Raw genomic sequence first — 18,699 nt, 5'->3', positions numbered from 1 at the left:
CTGCCTTTGAAGGGCTAATGGCCAACACTTGGTAGAGGGACTGCTTTATTGTTTAGGTAGACAGGCTGGGAACCAGGGACAGGGAAGGTAAAGCCAGTTGCCAAACCGGTGTTCCAGGGGTGGGTAGCCCCTGGGTAGCCACACCTTTGGGTTGGGCTAGGGAGCTCTGGACACCGAGAGAGGAGTTTGGTCATGTTGGGAGTGGGTAGGTGCCTCTTGAGATAGCCTGATGACCACTTTCTAGGAAGTGTGCCACACATCCTAGGAAGTGGTTATCAGAAGGGAAGACACCTAGTAGACCTTGGCTACCAACCACATCCTAACCTGAGGGCATATTCTGAGCATAAATAGGACAGCATTGGTACCCAGAACTCAAATCTCAACTAGACTGGAAGAAGGAGGACCATAGAAGGACTGCCCTGCTGCACCGTGGAAGCAGCACAGAGAGGCGAACCTGGTGGCTTGCAAGGAAGAGGGACTGTGCCTGCTGTGTCCTGCTTGAGGAGAAATCCTCTCCAGTGCCCAGCCAAAAAAAAGAGACTCCAAGGATCAGTTGATTTGACCTCCTGTTCGCAGCACAGGGCCACAGCAGCTGATAAGACTGCTGGGGCAAGTTGGTAACCAAGAATCTTCAGAACCGCTGTGCAGCACCAGGGAACAGTACCCAGTGATCAAAAGTTGCACCCGAGTTTGTTGAACCCGAGAGAGTCATCGGAGTGCAGCTTGGGAGCCCAGAAAATGAGTTTTTGCCCAGGGAAAGAATTCATTGTAACAGCAATACCGGGCGACTGGAGGGGATCAGCATCGAGCGGACGCTGAGGGGCGTCAACCCTGTGATTAGGACTGCCTCACCTCCTTCATGGACCGAAAAGTAGCCGTAGGAAGATTCTGTTGGCCGCATTGCGTTCAGAGCATCCTTAATCTCTTACATCAAGATCACTTCCATAGGAAACTACTGCTATGGATTTAGTTGCCTTGAATTTACTGATGACTGCTTCACCTGCTGAGGTAACTGTTCCTGAGGACCTTGCTGGTTCCCCTGACTGGCTCCCTATGGGAGTTGATTACCTAAAGTGACTCAAAGTGCCCACAGTACAACTAGCCCAACGTTTTGGTGAAAAAGTTAGTGTCAAATTTGTTTAAATTTGCCAATGTTTGTTTATGGTTAAGTGAAATGCTTTGATTTACTATACCTTGTAAATTTTATATATTTATAAAACCCTCTGGTGGATTTTTTTCGCCATGGTGTCTAAAAATAAATAAAAATACAGCCTATTTTTATAAATTAGTGTTGGATTTCTTGAGTGTCTTGTCAATTACTTCTTCATTTGTTTTGGTGCCTGTTTAAATGCTTTACACGTGTTCCCTTTTATAAGCCTTGCTGCTCAGAGCCACAGCTACCCAGGGTTCAGCTGAAGGTTTGACAAGTTAAACCTAATAGTCCTAAAGGGGTTGATATATGTTTTACACGGTGAGGTAGCACAAACATACCATATAATACACCCGATTTCCTCACAGCCAGTTACCAAATCAGAAAGACTATTTTGAGTTCACGGAGACACAAGTTATTTTCTATCTTTTTCAGAAAGATTGATTACCGTTTTCCATTTGTATTGAATTGTTGTATAACATTCACAGTTAGTGGAAGTGACTAGTCTTGAGTTTTTGGAGATAAGTTATTCGTCTCTTCCAATTATCTCTACAAAATAGGGGAGATTACCAGTTTACAGGAACCCTGCTTTCCCCATAACCTGCAACTGTGTGATTTCATCTATATCCAACCCCAAACCAAATGATACTTCCTAGGTTGTAAACCAAGGAGGATTCCATATTTAAATGTTTGATCTAAATAAGGTGTATCTGATGTTGTTTTGACTCGACTGGCAGAAGGACTCACTCTAACCACATGCATGGAAAAGAGAATTAAGCTCCAACTAAAGTTTAGGAAGTAACCGGAAAGGCGAGTGGTGGCAGCAAGATAGATCGTTTTAAATATAGGAGAAGAAGAAGATGAGACATATACCACAATTTTAACATATGATAAGATACCTTAAATAGGAAAGATGAAATGAATATAAAGTGTGAGAGTCAAGCGTGATGCAAACCCTGATTTGAAAAGGGATGGAGGCATGAGTGGGAATTGAAACGTGTGAGTAGAGTACTGTCTGTGAAGCATTAAAATCTTAGGAATATAGTCCAACATTCTTGTAGACAATAAAGTGGCTGTTCATTCCGATTCTCCTTTCTGATACCCTCTGACTGCAGTTATCGTACATGTTTACTTAGACATGTAAGGTTTGGAGGCCCTTGAGTTTACTTTGGGGCTGTTACTCATCTGGAGTCATATGTCCTGTGAGTGACATCTTATGTGATTAGTATTTCCATTCTTTAAACTCCCTGTGAATTAGTTGTGTTAAATATCCCCACCCCAAAGGCACTGTCTACCTATTTCCCTGAAAGAAAATGAATCCCCTTGGGGTGTTTGGCTGTCTTGCTGTTCAGCAACTATGTTTGCGACTTGCTGTACTTGACGGATTATGAAGACGTTTAAGTAAGTCTTGTGTGACCTGGAGAAAGGGAGAGAGAAATAGAAAAAACTACAGGCAGAGCAAGCAGGGGCAGCTCCATATGTTGCTGACAGCTGTATCTTGGGAGGGTACTTCCCTACATACAAGTATGCATTACCAACTCAGACCTCCCTACCTGATTGGTATAAAGTAGCACCACACTCTGTTGCCAGATCTGTTCTGGCTGGTCATCCCTCCTGGCTCAGACTCCATTCATGCCCCTTAAATACATTCACCTTAAATGCTAGAGCTCTTAGGGGTAGAGATTCAAATATTGCTTATGTCTCTGCCCACAAAAAGTTTGGTGACCCACGGAATTACCAGAATGGTTTCTCATTGTGTCCACATCACGTCATGATTCCCCTCACTAATACACAGAGGTTAACCCCAAGTTAAAATTATATTGAGGAAACATTTTGGCATGCACACACATACATCAATCATAGGACACTTCAATAAGACCCCACGCAAGAGAACCGTGCATAAGTTATTTATTTAGATGAAATAAGCATCCCGAGATTTAGTGGGATACAGCTCTCATTTGAAGCAATTTGCCTCATAAATTCAATGGAGTGAGGCAGTACAAGGAACAGCGTACTGTTAGGGTTAAGGAAGAAGGGATACTACATTCCTAGTGTAAGACGAACTTAAGCCATAGCCAATGTGATTAATTTATTTTTCCTCAAATCAGAACAATAGCAGGAAGAGATGCAGAGAGGGAGATTTTGGATCAAAGAGTTGTACATCACTCCCATGACCTGGTAATCAGTCCTTCTGAGCTTGAACCTTTGTAGCTGGGAGAAAGCTATGATTCGTGCTGAAAAACGAACTTGTGCCATTCTGTCGGCAGAATGGGAATGCTGCAAAATAGGACAGAAAATACCCTAACCGTCTGCAAGGAGAGGTGCACTGGAAGGTACTTTAGAATGTGTCATCTGTAAGCTGCAGCCCCATCTGTACCAGAACTGCATGCTCTTCATTCCTACCTTGAGATACTATTGAGTTTTAAGAACACCTCCCCTGTCAAAGTCCAGGCCTTAGCAGACTGTGGCACTACCAACTACTTAGCTTACCTCAATGTCCTTTTCTGAAAAATCTAAATCTGACCCGTTGGTGGCCAGATAATTACAAACTGCTAGTCCTAATATCCACCCACAATGAGGAAATGACTTGCAGTGTGGGGAGGAATATATAGTGTTTGTTGATATTGATGCCTCTTACACACCTTTGACCATGGGTATGCTATGAGTAGTAAACCAAAAGTCCCCTTTTTTGTTACCCTCCAAGCCTGAATAAAATTGAGACCGCAAACACTGGTTCATGCTCAACCTATTGGCATTCATAGAAGAAGGTAAGGGTGGCTTACGAATGACTGCCCACTGAAGCACTATAGTGTCCTATACATTTTCGAAGGCATAGAAGAATGACAGCCCTCAGACAGGGCCTCTATTGCTGGATCTGATTAGTCACGCTGTCAAAATCCTATGCAGTACAACCTGTCCCTTGACCCTCAAAAAGACTATAATTCTAGAGGAACATATCCAAGATAACCCAACTAAGCACGATATCCGTAATCTGATCACTGGCTGGAGCCCCTACATTTTCCATCTAAAAAACATAATTATGAGCTAAGCCCTTTGTTAAACATATACAAATGGACCGGATCCAGTTAAGAACCAATATTTTGTACAGCTGAGCATGGCCCTCCTAGACTAGATGAAGGGGCACTAGTTGTACACCAAGCTGGATCCCCCGACAGATAAACAACATCATGAAACTAGAGCCCATGATAAGTGGGTGTTTGTGCATCGAGATGAGGGTGGGCAGATCAGAAAGGTCTGCTCTTCCAAGTGAGGCACCACTACACCACCCTTTCACCAGGGTGACTGAATCCTGTCATTGCCCCTTTTGAGGAGGAAACACACACTTACCGTTTTATAGTATAGGTGAATTCAGGGGATTTTTTGATTATGTAATCACTTTAGGCCAGGAATTACTGTCCAGGTATCGCTGCCAAGTTGGCCCATGGGCTACTGTGTGCAGGAAGCCACCAGCCAGATAGACATTTTAGATCTCATCATCTCACCTAGACATAATTGAAATAAAGTGCAGACTACTGGCACATGTCGTCTTTGATCAATAAAAGTTTCTTCATTTGAAAGAAGCAGGATTAGCAACTTTGGAGTTCTGATGGATACATCTTCCTGTGGATTCTTCACCTTTTGAATATCCCCATGCGCTAGCTTGGACCGAAAACCTTTTGACAGTTCTCCTACATCGAACGAGAATGTTGGCATATATATGACTCTGTACACGGCACCACGTAACATCACTGGAGTCATAAGAAGCCCCTGACGACGCGCTGAAGTCAGTTCCCTTTTTTCCGTTCCTTTGACGCATAACAATTTTCATGAACTCATCGTTTGGAATTGTTGAAGTTTTTCAACGTTTTGCCCTATTTAGTACAGATATTCCAGGATAACATAACCACCCAAAAATCAGGTTGTCAGATGCCTCACTGATACCCATGAAATCTGCATTTGGAACATATAAGAAGCAGCGCCATGGTTCTCAATATATAGCTCTTCGAAGGATAAGCTACCGAGGGCGGTGTCTCCTCATCTGACTTTGGAGGAAAGTCATAAAGACAACTCTTCGGCTCCATCTCCAGCTCCAATTCTGGCATCACCTGCGGCTCCGCCGCCACTACTGACTTCCCCTCTGCCTCAGTGTAGAGACCTGGGCTTTTGTTGCAGTTACCTCCCTCTCCACTTTTTGCCCCCTACTAGATGCTGATTTTTGACTCTGACTGTGTACTGACGGCAGCTAACCAGACCCCAATACCTGTGCTCCTTCCCTAAAACAAGGTAAAGTCTAATTGTGCTACAATTGGCTAAGGACTTTAGCACCCATGTAAGTCCGAGTAACTGGTAATCCAGGTGCCTAGAGCAGGGGTACTAAAGAGGGTCTCTTCTGGTGGCATAAAATATGCTGCAGCCCTTAGAGACCCACATACAAATTCCACAAAGACTTCTAGTGCAAGCTGCGTGACATGGTGCAAACCATGAGTGAAAATGCGATGTGACACACTCCTGTGTGTCGTGTCAAGGTCACTGCATCTAATATATGTAAGTTACCCCCTACAGCAGACCTTTGAGCCCGAAGGCAAGATGCATTATATTTTATGTGAGGACATGTCTGCAAGAGCAGATGTGCCCCTGTGAGGTCTAGTTCTATTGCTAAATAGTAGTGAGCAGGGAAGCCATCTTAAGATATGTACTGGGACTGGTCAAAACAAGTTCCCCAACTACATAATGGCTTCACTGAAACATATGATGTTTGGTATCAGACTCCTTTTATTATTAAACCCCCACTGATTCCAGTGATGGATTTATAAATACATGCACGCAGTAGGTACTTTATAGGTACCCCCTGAAACCTACCAGCCCTCTAGTTTGCTGGCTGACTGACTAATTCGGTCCAGCCTGCTGTCACAGACGAGTTTCTGACCCCCAGGTTTGAGAGCCTTCGCTCTCAGCAGTTCAGGAACAATGCCCGCTCTGGGAAGAGGCGTTATCACCTTCTCCCCCAGGAAAGGCTGGTAAATTAGCATTCCAAGCAGGGTGGCTTCAAAGAGGCTACCACTTTGAAATCTGAATCTGGCTTTACTCACAGGAGAGGATGCCGACTCCCTTTGTCAAGAGCTATGCAGGAGGCATGTTGCACTACCAGGCTGGGCAAACTCCTAGGGTGACCCAGTTTGACGTGAACATGACTTTAGAACTTCCACCATATTGTGTGTGGTGTAATTAGGAATTCTGGGACAGGGTGATGCCCACTCCCCACAGGAAGGGGTAATCTAGGGTGTGTAGGGTAAGTAGCCCTCACTTCTCTTAACGCCCCTAAATTGAGTATTTAGGGGACCACCTGACACGAAGACTTCAGATTTCGTTGGACACTAAAGGGGTGGAAGAAGAAGACTGCTGACCCAAAAACCGAGCACCATGACTGACTTGGCGCCAACCCTGCCGGCCTGCCTGCTGCACCCGACCCTCGTAGAGCATCTGACTCGTCCTGCCGCTGTGCAGACCTCAAGAAACCAGGAGGGCTGAAGGTGCTTCACAAATTGCTAAAGAATCTCCCTTGGAGTAGAGGAGTTACTCCCTTGCAGCTGCAGGCACCAAAGATGTAAGGTGAGGTCCACCAAGTTGCCACTCCAACGTCAGCCCAACGCAGCAGCTCCCAAGGAAGATGGCCCTGTGCTCCTGAGGGTCAGATCTGTCTCCCCGCTGAGTGGGAGGACACCAGGACAAACCGGAGAAGCACGGGACCAATATCCGGGTACCGGACCATTTGTAGCAGCCAAGGCTTCTTGTGCCCAGACCGGACACCAACGCCAAGGAAGACTGACCTGCACGTCGAGGGACCTCGGGGACAGTGAGACCCACACATTGAGTAGGTCAGCAGTCCTATTTGCCCCTCCTGCAGAACTCAAAGACCAAGACGTGAGTATGTGACTGTCGCGACCCAATAAGCAAATAAGAAAGGGACCCCCTGAGACTAGTAACAAGTTCCTAGGTCAGGGCACAATATTAATCAAAATAACAATACCTAGGCAACTTGGGGGTCCTGCAAGGATATCAGGTACAAAAACACGTTGATAATGAAAACACAAATTTTCTGTGCAGTGAAGCAGTGTACAGGATAGATAAACTAGTATAACAAGTTCATATAAATCTGATTTATTTAGCAAGTGTCACAAAGAGTATTTTTTATTTAAAAGAACATATACACAATCAATCAATAAAAAAGTTGATACATAAGATTTCAACATATATATCACATTTAAAATCAATTTGCACAAATAAAATTATACATTTGTAAAAAACAACAACCAAGTGGGTAAAGAATTATTTACCCACTTGGTTGTTGTTTTTTACAAATGTATAATTTTATTTGTGCAAATTGATTTTAAATGTGATATATATGTTGAAATCTTATGTATCAACTTTTTTATTGATTGATTGTGTATATGTTCTTTTAAATAAAAAATACTCTTTGTGACACTTGCTAAATAAATCAGATTTATATGAACTTGTTATACTAGTTTATCTATCCTGTACACTGCTTCACTGCACAGAAAATTTGTGTTTTCATTATCAACGTGTTTTTGTACCTGATATCCTTGCACGACCCCCAAGTTACCTAGGTACTGTCGCGACCCAATGCCTTGAAGCACCTATGCACCCGCGCTCGAGAGCTGGAGTCCGTGGCAGGTGAAGGTCCCAATGTGGTCCCCAGACCCACAAGAGCTAAACCCATGCTTGCGTTTACCGAGACTGGATTTCCAGTCACCATCTGCAGCCTCTTCCTGCACACCCCCTCCAACCACTAGAGACTCCTGCACCGGAATCCAACCCCAAAAGACACCACTGCAACCGAGGCACACAGCCCGAGGAGAATCTCCCTCGTACCCTGCCCTGTAAAGATCCTTGAACGCTGGGTCAGCAAATCCCTGTCCGTGTTCTTAGAAAGTAACAACAAGTTAGCGGACGTTCACTTTGGTTTTCGTCCAGAACACGGTACAGAATCTGCTATGGGGACCGTGATGGACGATCTTCGCCTGTTGGCAGACAAGGGACAGTCCGCACTATAAATACCGTTATTCTTGTCTGCCGCTTTCGACACGGTCAAACACAGTATTTTGCTGACCCGCCTTCAGGAGTTTGGAGTGGTAGGTAGTGCTTTGGCCTGGTTCTGCTCTTATCTCTTTGGTAGGCGTCAGGCGGTGGCTCTTCCACTGTTTCAATCTGCTTTTATTAATACCGACCATGGTGTCCCTCAAGGGTCTGCCATCAGCCCGATTATGTTGAACATCTATCTTAGTCCTTTGATCAATATAATTCAGGCTCACAATGTGAAGCTGATACACTATGCTGATGACACTCAGATTATTCTATCCTTGGATGGCACCCAACCTTCGGCGCTGGAGGATTTTCATGCCTGTATGCGTGACACTGCGCACTGGCTTCGGCAGAATTGTTTACAATTTAATTCTGAGAAAACTTAAATCATGCACTGCGCAGTAGGAAATGTTCCCTTACCTCTCCCTTATAATTTCTGGCCATTAGGTACTTCTTCCCCCTTGGTTCCGGCCAAAACAGTCCGTAATCTGGGAGTCCTGTTTAATGCCAATTTGTCCTTGGAGGCTCAGGTGAACAAAACTGTGGGGTGAGGTTTTAGTCTTATTAGAGCCTTGGGAAAGATCTTCCCACTGCTGCCTGCTTCTGCCAGAGCATTAGTAGTACAGGGTGCTATTTTAAGTCGCCTTGACTATTGTAATGCTCTGTTGCTGGATTCCCCTAAATATCTGATCCAGCGTTTGCAATGTGTTTAAAATATTAGCTCTGGCTAAACCTCGAGACTCCTCTACCTCAAAATGTTTGGCCGACCTACACTGGCTTCCAGTGTTGCAAAGAGTACATTTTAAGTCCTTGTGTATAGTGTTCAGGCCCTTGCACGGTTTTGGTCCAAAACCACTGCAAGAACAATTACTCTGGTACATCCTCACCCGACATCTCCGTTCTTCTTCGGCCAGTTTGGTGAAAGATCCTAGGTTTAACAGGTTCAGACTGGGTGGACGAGCCTTCTGCATTGCTGCCGCAAGGCTGTGGAATGAATTGTCACTTGGTATTTGACAATGTAATTCCTTGTTGCTGTTTAGAAAATGATTAAGACATGGTTGTTGTAGGAAGGTAGATCCCTGACTATGGTTGCCCCCAACTTTTTGCCTGGTGTTTTGCTGGTTTTCTGACTTAGTTGACCTGGGACCCTGCTATTCAGGGCCCCAGGCCTACTGCTCTCTCTGTAAAATGGATTCCATGTACCTTAGGTACATATCTAAATTGGATACTGAGTCACCTTATCAGTCCCTGTACAGTGTACCTTAGGTACCCAGGGCATAGGTGTACCCAGGGCCTACCAGGGGCTGCAGCATGTATTATGCCACCCCTGGCTGGCCATCCAACTCTGACACAACTGGCTGCTTGACAGCTGGGGCAAGGTGGTGTAATCACCCTTTGCTTTAGATATAGTATACCTATATCTAACCCTAAAATGGACACACAGATCTCCTATCAGTCACTCCTATGGCAGGCCTTAACAATCCTGAAGGCAGAGTGCTTGGAATCGTGTGAGATGGTGCTCTGGCACGAGCTGAGCCTGTCTGCGGCTTTCGGGATCTATCCCTTAGCCGTTTCCATGATATCGCATACCATATACTCTTAAGTGCATTATAATCCTCGCGGTTATATGCCAACTCTGGTATCGCTTTATCAAAACATGTCGAGTAAGGTGTCATACGAATTGGAATACTAACCCCTCGCCAATTCTGGCGACGGGGTTAGCATTCCACCCTTCTAGAGGGACACGACATGCAAGTAACCTATAACCCGGTTAAAAGTCAGACAGAGCCTTAGCATCCACAAAATGGATGCTGCCACCGAGACACAAGTCTGCCCTCCTGCTACTGGGAGTCCTCCCAGAGCAGGAGATAAGGACAAAGGGTTTCCTGCCAGGGGCGGTGCCAGCACCGTCCCAGACAGGGTTTTGTGTATTGTAGGTAGGCAGGGCTTCAGAGGAAGGTGACTGCACGTGGCACCCCGGTGCTCACTGTGCATAGGCTGGCTTAAACCAGTTCCAGGGACACTCCAGACCCTGTGCTGGGGAAAAGCCCGCCAAGGAAGTGGGTGTAACCACCCCCCTCCTGGTCCCACCCCTAGGGCAGGACTTAGTCGCGTGCCAGCCCCCTTTTCCAAGATAAAGGTAGAGACTGGCCCCCTTCCAAATCAGATCATCTTTGAATCCTGAAACTACTTTCCACGAAAGGAACTCAAGACTTCTTCCTAAGATTTCTCCCTTGTGACTAAGGAGTAGTCACCCTGCATCCGCAGGCACCATCTAAGAACACTGCGGTCTGCTGCACGTCCTTCCTCCGGAATCCGACTGCCCAGCTCGACGAGACCCGGCTTCCCTGGCACCTCTGACCTCTACCCACCTCTACAGCACAGCTGAGAACCGTGGGTGCGACGAGACCTCGAGGGACCGGCCATCGCCAAGACTGCACGACTTCTGCACAGCAAGCCCACCGAGTAATTTTCTGGTGAGTGCTTTGGGGTCCGAGAAGCCCCCACCCTTAGCAGCTCCAGCACCGAAGAGCAGCCCCCCAGCATCTCCACGATCGGCGTGGGGCCCTTCTGCTTTCAGCTGCTCACCGCGTTGTTTGGCTACTAGCCCGCTGGCTTGTGGCCTTCCGAACGACGCCCGACGACAACACTGCTGCTGGTCTGGTTGCTCCAGACTGGCCCTTGCTTCCCTCCATCGGAGAAGTACCCTGGACCCTCCTGGTCCGGCTAAGACGCCATTTTAGGTCCACCGCGTGGGCCTTGCATTTGCCAAGACTTGTTGCCCAATCCTGGGTCCAGCGACGTCGACAGCAAGAACCTTCGTGGGACAGCTCGCACCTCCATCCTGGTCGCCGACAACGCCTCCTGGTCCGAGAGACTGCAGAGCCCAGCAGCGCCCACTCACCTGACTGCGGTGACTTCGCCCGGTGCCATCCTGGTGCCCACTTAATCACTGGCTAGTGATTCAAGAACTTGGTCCCCTCTGCTTTCAGGTTTTCTTCTTCCATGATCCAGGCTTGGATCCATCGAACTTTCCTTCACTGGTCGCCTGCCAGCAACTTCCTTCTTCCAGGCTCCTGGTCCGGCAACGAGATTCCCGACGTCTTTTCAGACCTATGCAGCTGCAGCCCCTGGGCTAGGTAACTTCGGCACTTCGGTGTCCCAGCATAGCCTCACTATCCTAGGGTCAGGATCCACTGTCATTTTCTTCCTACCAGGTCGGGTTCGCCCGTGAACACTAACTTTGCCTTTACTAGCTTCCATAGACTTTGTCCCGCATCCCGCGTGAGAGTGCACACTCTGCATCCGAGTCCCCTAGGTCTCCTAGAAGTAATCTAACGATTCTATAGTCAAGTCCTAGCGAGTCCAAAGCCTATTAGTACTGTACTTACCTGCTAGTAATTTCGCATTCCACTTTTAAAGTATATGGTTTTTCGTGCCCCTCGGGCATTTGTGTATAACGTGCTAACTTAAGTATTTTCGTAAGAGTCTTGTTGTGTGCCTAGCACCCTGTCCTCATAAAGAGTACAGGGTTGTTGTGATTCTAATAAATACACTGTTTATTTTCATAACACTTGTGTGGTGTCCTTTCACTGGGTGTTCAAGGGGTAATGTGATGGTAAAACAGCTGGCTTAACACGCCCTCTAGAGTCTTAGCCTTAGACTGCTCGTATCCATGCTACTAGGATAGCTGGTCTATAAGGTTGACTTACAACCAATCATCAATAAGGGTTGTTTGGACTGATATATAGTGATCACTAGAATAGTGAACACTGCACATCAGGCCAACTTCTCACAGTTGTTTCCTAGAATCTGAGTTTTGCCTTTTGAGTATCGTCCGATCTTTCTGTCGCCTTCTTGATTAACATTGGTTCTTTATTTACGCAATGCAGCGCCGGGTTACCTGTGGGGTGTTTTTTGCGCTTAATAAATACTATATATAGGCTTTCCTGTTTTCAGTTTCTATTTTGGGTAAATTCTGGTGGTGTTTTGTCAGTGTTTTCCAGTGATTTCAATACCTGAAAAAAACAGTGCTTTTCAGTGATTTCTAATTTTCGCGCCATAAAAAACAACTGAAACTGTGTTTTTCTGGTGTTTATGAAACGCTTTGCTTTTATTATTGCTGGCTTTCTTCATTGATGCATGGCATATAGACAGTGCATGTACGTGTATATGAAGTCCAAATACATTTTCACAAGTCAAATTTATTGTAGTACACCATACAATATTTCTTCAGAGATTCTTTAGTCATTCGTGCTCTCTCTTTCCTTCCCATGTACACTTTTTTTTGTGAAAATGCCCTCTCAACATTGGCACTTGAGACTGGCAACGCCAAAACAGCCAGTACACAACTTGCCAACTCTGGCCACTGACGTAGCTTCCCATGCCAGTACTGGTGCACCTCAAGGTTGACATTCTCTGGGACAGGTTCTGCAACATACGCGTTGAACTGGGTGCACATGCCCTCAGAGGTATTAAAGCGGTCAAAAATGAAGCTGTACTTTGAAAAGTCCGGAGAAAATTCCCCTTTACGGAATGGATCTAACACTTGTGCAGCGTACCAAAGTGAGGCTTCATTGACTTCAAACGCCATGGTTGGTGAAGGGACATTTCTATGCATCATAGCTAGCCATTTCTCATGCATGGTAAAATAATATTTCCTGAATTGGTCTTCAACACTTCTTTGCTTCCCAAGTGGCAAGCATTCTAACAGGGAACATGTTGCCGTGCCAAAGTCACTAAAAGTGTTGTCTAGCCTACTCTCGAGGAGATGTTTGACATCAACACCAATTATACTGAACACTTGGTAGACAAGGGTGTTTTCTGACTCTAGTTTTTTTATTATGTCTACTACATCAGTCATGTTTTCCTGTAAAAATCTAAGGATGCAGTACAGTGTACTTTTCTTGACATCACTATCAATATGCACCCGAAGATCCTCACATTTCTTGCCTTTTGCATCATCACTAAGCAAAAATTCAGTAAGGGGTCGCCAGATAGATAATATTGCATTCACGGCCTCTAGTACTGAGACCCACCTACTAAATGACACAGTTGGGATGACTCTTTCTTTGCTGCCACACAAAACGAGAAATATTTGCGTTTGAGTTCCCGCGCATAACGAAACAGTGCGCCTGAATGTACTACAAAATCAATAGCATTCTTCATCAGCTCAGAAGATTGTAATGCTGCTTTCAGCATACCATCTAGCAAGTGGCAAGGATCTCTCACAGGGAAACACTTCAGCTCAGGTATTGCTTTTGACAGGTCATCACATAACTTTTTCATATACGTAGCTGAATCGCTGCAAATACAAACAATATCTCCCCAATCTTTGCTAAACTTGGTAAGAACTCTCTGCAGCAGCATTCCAAGTGACACTGCATTGCATGTTTCCAGTACATCCAGATCTGCCATGATGGTACGTCTGTGCCATCCATTTTTTGCATCACAAAATGTGATTAGCACTGCCACTGCTGGGTCGCCACGCATCTCTGGGGTTTCATCAATGGTAACAGAGATCTTAACATCACCTTGCAGTAACTCTGAAATATGTTCAATATCTGCAAGGAACACCTCTGGTAGGTATTTCTCATACATTTGTGTTGGTTTTGGTAATGTTTTGAATGCTGGTGCACGCTTGCGGAATAGATTCCCAATCGGTCCATCAGCTTGGTGTAAGCTGGTTCCAGATTGCACTAGGGCACGTACAAATTCATGTGCCACATCCTTTTCTTCCTCACGTTTTCTTTTGAAGCGGGTCATTGTCTCAGCAAGAGACATCTGGCAAAGGCTGTCGCTATTAGGTGGCTCTTTCAATTTCAAGTGGGTCTTGGTGACAAGATGTTCAGCAATTCGGCTTGCAGTTTTCCCACTTACTATTGGGACAGTCACTCTGCAAAACCTGCAAATTAACATCTTTTGCCCACGCACTTCTTCAACCATGAAATCTTTGTTTTCCAGCACATAATCTTCTGCCGTCTTCATTCTGCGGGGCATTCTGTTCTGCGCAAAGTAGATCATAAAAAAAGACACTTAGAAACCGGTTGTGTACTGTTGAAAAAATGATGCCACTGAACAGGCTGCCAACCAATTGGTGAAATTGAAGAACACATATTTGAGGCATAGCATAAGGATCCATTTTATCTTTAGCTTTTGATTTAAAACTTTAAAAATCTGTATCCTAGGTACCCTAAATGCTTATTAACCATCATGCTTTAAAAAAAAGAATTAGTTTCTGGATGTATGCAAATTAGCTAACCTCCAGCTTGCCTAAAAGTGATTAATACTTGGTGGTCGAAAGCCCTCAGGCCAATTTCACGCTTTATAAAATTGCAAAGGAATGCAATGTATATACAGATGCAGGTCAGGTAACCTATTGTCAGGAGAATGTTCAGCTTAATGAAAGGGGAATGATGAATCCATATGTGTCCAGTATGAAACATTCAAATACAGTTCAACAGTAATAACGACCAGTGGCATAAATATACTTACATAGCTCCCAGACGCGCAACTACAGTCAAATTTCGGGGTGGAGGGGTAGATTCTTCCAGCAATTGGCAGAATGGAGATGCAGGGGTTCTAAGAAGGGGTGAAATCAAGAAAGCCTTGTTAAGTAAAATGTTCTTGTTCAGACCTGTGAAGTACTCAGGTGCGATTGCAGTAAGACAGACGCCAGAACACAATAGCTCCTCTCCCCCCACCCCCATGTGAGTCAGGCAGGGGACCTGGTGTTTCTCTGGCCTTTGGCCTTTCACAGCTCAGCTCCCCATTCTCTTGTCTGTCTTCACCCCCTGCACTCTGTGTTGCACTAAACAATGTCAGAAGAGGTTGTATCGCAAATGGTGCTCATGTAAAGCGCTCTGATACCTCCGGGTTTTGTGTGCGCTATATAAAACCCTCCCCTCTGTGATTAGCAGTGCCACTGGAAAGGAGGCGTGAGACATACACAGTGCTGGGCAGGAGCACTGTCGAAGACTCACGGGTGGGAGGAGACCTTCTGCACCCCACAGTTGGATAAGAGACCTGTTGGAGCGCGAGGGTGGGGGGGGGGGGGGGCAGCGGGCAGTGGGAGCATGGCTGCCATGGACCCCAATGCGAGTAGAGGAAATAGAAGTCCAGAGTGCCCAGTTGGATATCAAAAGACTGTTCCGAGCACATTTTTTTTTTTACTGCAAGGACATGGCACTGAAATAAAAATAACAATGACCCCTCTACACATGCCAAGTCCCTGCAACAAACACTCGCTGGTGTGGCGCTGGTGACTGCTGCATCGGCGCGTGGGTTGTTATGCTCAGCACGGGGTGAGAGGGGCAGCAGGGCCCTGCTGAACCCATCAAATAACACATTTAAAATAAGGAGGTGAGCCTGCAGAGGCGCTGTAATTTACACCGAGGCACGTTTTAACTGTGCAAAATTGACTGTCTGGTGGCGCTAAGCTCCCCATTCTAAGAAGGGTGAAAAACAAGAAAGCCTCAACAAGTAAAATGGTCTTGTACAGACCCGTGAAGTACTCGGGTGCGGCTGCAGTTAAACAGACGCCAAAACACATTAGCTCCTCTCCCCCCCACGTGAGTCAGGCAGGGGGCCTGGTGTTTCTCTGGCCCTTTGGCCTTTCACACCTCGGCTCCCCATTCTCTTGTCTGCCTTCGCCCCCTGCACTCTGGCGCTCATGTAAAGCGCTCTGATACCTCTGCGTTTTGTGTCCCCGCATGCCAGCAATCATACCCCTAAATGCGAGTGCAAATGCACTAAGAAAGTGAGAACATCAGCAAAATATGAAATACAAGGCAAACAATACAGAACAGATTGGTCAGAGCGCACTGCACACAATCACCACCACTGCTTCAACCAAGGTACACAACTCTCATGAGTTGGGGGAGATCCGTTTTAAAAATGTAAAACTCAATGGAATTGGACATTCGCTACAATGTGTTTTACCTAGCGCTTGAGACCGTACTTTGCTATCGCAGTTCTGTGTCTGGCAGATGCTCTTTCTGTATGTATTCCAGTCCTTAAACAGAAGGGGGAACGGAGACCATGCAGGGGATCGATCATGTGCATTTGTGCACGCTTCCCCCCGAAGGTGTCCCCTGGCTGAAACACAAAAGTCTATTGATGGCCAACTTAATGGTGGTCCTCATTTATCGACCTCAGAAGGATGTCAGAATGGGTGGACCTGCCGGGATTTACCTGAGCCATAGGGTCAAACACAGTCCTCATACAGTGGATGCAATAGTCTGCTAGTAACTACACCCGTATCTTCATTCTACAAGGGGAGTTTGCTTTTCCCCCTCTTTTTTTATTAAACAAGGAATGCCACGCATGCAGCCCTCCCTCACTACCGAATAATAATGACCTGCACTGGCAAGATGAGGGGAACACAGGTGTATATCGCCTGCAACATTCTCTTACACTGTGTGAGACTAATCTCAGGATGCCATGGAGTGCTCTATTCTTTGATTTTCCATACCCACTACTGTCTCTGCCCCAGCCTGTGCAATTGCACGGTGTGGGAGGGGCCCTCTAATGCATTTAAAGATGCAGCTGTGAAATAGGCAAACATATCAAGCATGTGAATGTGACTGTTTTATACTAACTTCTCGAAGCAACATATAGAAAACCTGTGCGCTCTCTTATGCTAGGAAATGTTTTCGCATTACTGGACCCAGCTTTCGTATCTGAAAATAATAACCCTGAGTCCCAGCGGCTAATTAATACCACCAAGACGATGAACGAGTGGGGACACTTTGGGGCTTCAGCAAGGACATGCGTGCAGTCGCTGCATCTGTTGGCCTCGCGACATTCATTTACACCGAAGCACATTTTAACTGTGCAAAATTGACTGTCTGATGGCGCTAAGCTCCCCATTCTAAGAAGGGGTGAAAAACAAGAAAGCCTCAACAAGTAAAATGGTCTTGTACAGACCTGTGAAGTACTCGGGTGCGGCTGCAGTTAAACAGACGCCAAAACACATTAGCTCCTCTCCCCCCCACGTGAGTCAGGCAGGGGGCCTGGTGTTTCTCTGGCCCTTTGGCCTTTCACACCTCGGCTCCCCATTCTCTTGTCTGCCTTCGCCCCCTGCACTCTGGCGCTCATGTAAAGCGCTCTGATACCTCTGCGTTTTGTGTCCCCGCATGCCAGCAATCATACCCCTTAATGCGAGTGCAAATGCACAAAGAAATAAAAATAACAATGACGCCTCTAGCCCTCTACACATGCCAAGTCCCTGCAACAAACACTCGCTGGTGTGGCGCTGGTGACTGCTGCATCGGCGCGTGGGTTGTTATGCTCAGCACGGGGTGAGAGGGGCAGCAGGGCCCTGCTGAACCCATCAAATAACACATTTAAAATGAGGAGGTGAGCCTGCAGAGGCGGCGCTGTAATTTACACTGAGGCACGTTTTAACAAAAGGCCAACCCTGTCCTCCCTCCACTATTCTGCCCCTGCTTGTAAGGTACAGGGGGCATCAAAGCTGACGATTCTGTAGCAATTTTAAAGTGCGACAAAACACACACTTTCACTTACCAGCTGGGCCTTAGAGCAGTACTGGCGGTCGTCCTCTGGTCGTCTTCTTGTCGTCGTGCGGGACTGGAATGTGCTGCGGTGTGCTTCGGTGTGTGGGGCCAGACAAAGTGCGGACAGCATTTTCAATGGGACCTGGCCCCACCCACCAACCTTGCCAACCAATGTGTCTCCCCGAATTTAATGGGGGTGACACACATGCCAAACTGCTTTATTCTCGGCCTAAATTGGAGCTTTTCTTCTAATGCTTTGGCTCCATCAAGTGGCCAAGTGGTGCAATAACAATGAAAATCGGTGACACTCGGGTTAAACCTTGGCAGCTGATTTTCACACCGGTAGTGTATTGTCGGGCAGATTCGGTTTTAACCGAATTCCGGACTGCCTAACTATATACAATACAATACAAGTGGATGCAGGGTGTTCCTGTGTGCCCAAGGATCTCAAGGGCCGAGCCCCTTGTGGATTCCCGGGTCTGGTCCCCCCAGTCCCAGCTTGCAACCACTTTGTAACCAAATTGTTCTCCCGTTGAAGTGAATGAGGCACCCAAGGCCATGATACACCTCTGCACCTAGACACCCCAGAGCATGTGTTATTTTTTATAAATTGGTGTCAGATTTCTTTATTGTGTGGTCTCCCTTTCTGCCTTTGTGTGTGTGTGTGTGTGTGTGTGTGTGTGTAATAAATGCTTAGCACTACCCTCTGATATGCTTACCTGCTCGCCCACACTCCCACAAAAGAAAGCATTTGGGGTGTAGTTTGTGCATCTGTAATTACTTTGGGGTTTGACTAGACTTTTAACACGATGTACCTCTTTTTGTTTCACTATATAAAGAGCCAGCTTCCTACACTCAGGATTCAACATCAATCTTGTATCCGGTCCCTTACTCTCAGCAGGAGCAGGTACACCGGGCCTTTCCGGCTCC

At 46.2% G+C, this 18,699-nt stretch overlaps 1 protein-coding gene and 1 pseudogene across 2 annotated transcripts in view; one reads left to right on the top strand and one right to left on the bottom strand.

Moving 5' to 3' along the window:
• The window catches only part of GAS2L2 (growth arrest specific 2 like 2), a 490,427-nt gene that overhangs the window by 60,654 nt on the left and 411,074 nt on the right, over positions 1 to 18,699 (top strand). The gene's annotated exons all lie outside the window — the stretch shown is intronic.
• On the bottom strand, positions 12,379 to 15,048 carry LOC144822287 (uncharacterized; annotated as a pseudogene). Its single transcript, XR_013608597.1, has 2 exons — positions 14,747 to 15,048; positions 12,379 to 14,257 (listed from the first exon to the last, which is right to left on the bottom strand). The product of XR_013608597.1 is annotated as an uncharacterized LOC144822287 (transcript).

The sequence above is a fragment of the Lissotriton helveticus genome, chromosome 3_1, assembly GCF_964261635.1.
Source record: "Lissotriton helveticus chromosome 3_1, aLisHel1.1, whole genome shotgun sequence".
NCBI lineage: Eukaryota > Metazoa > Chordata > Amphibia > Caudata > Salamandridae > Lissotriton > Lissotriton helveticus.
This window is presented reverse-complemented; position numbering and strand designations above follow the sequence as displayed.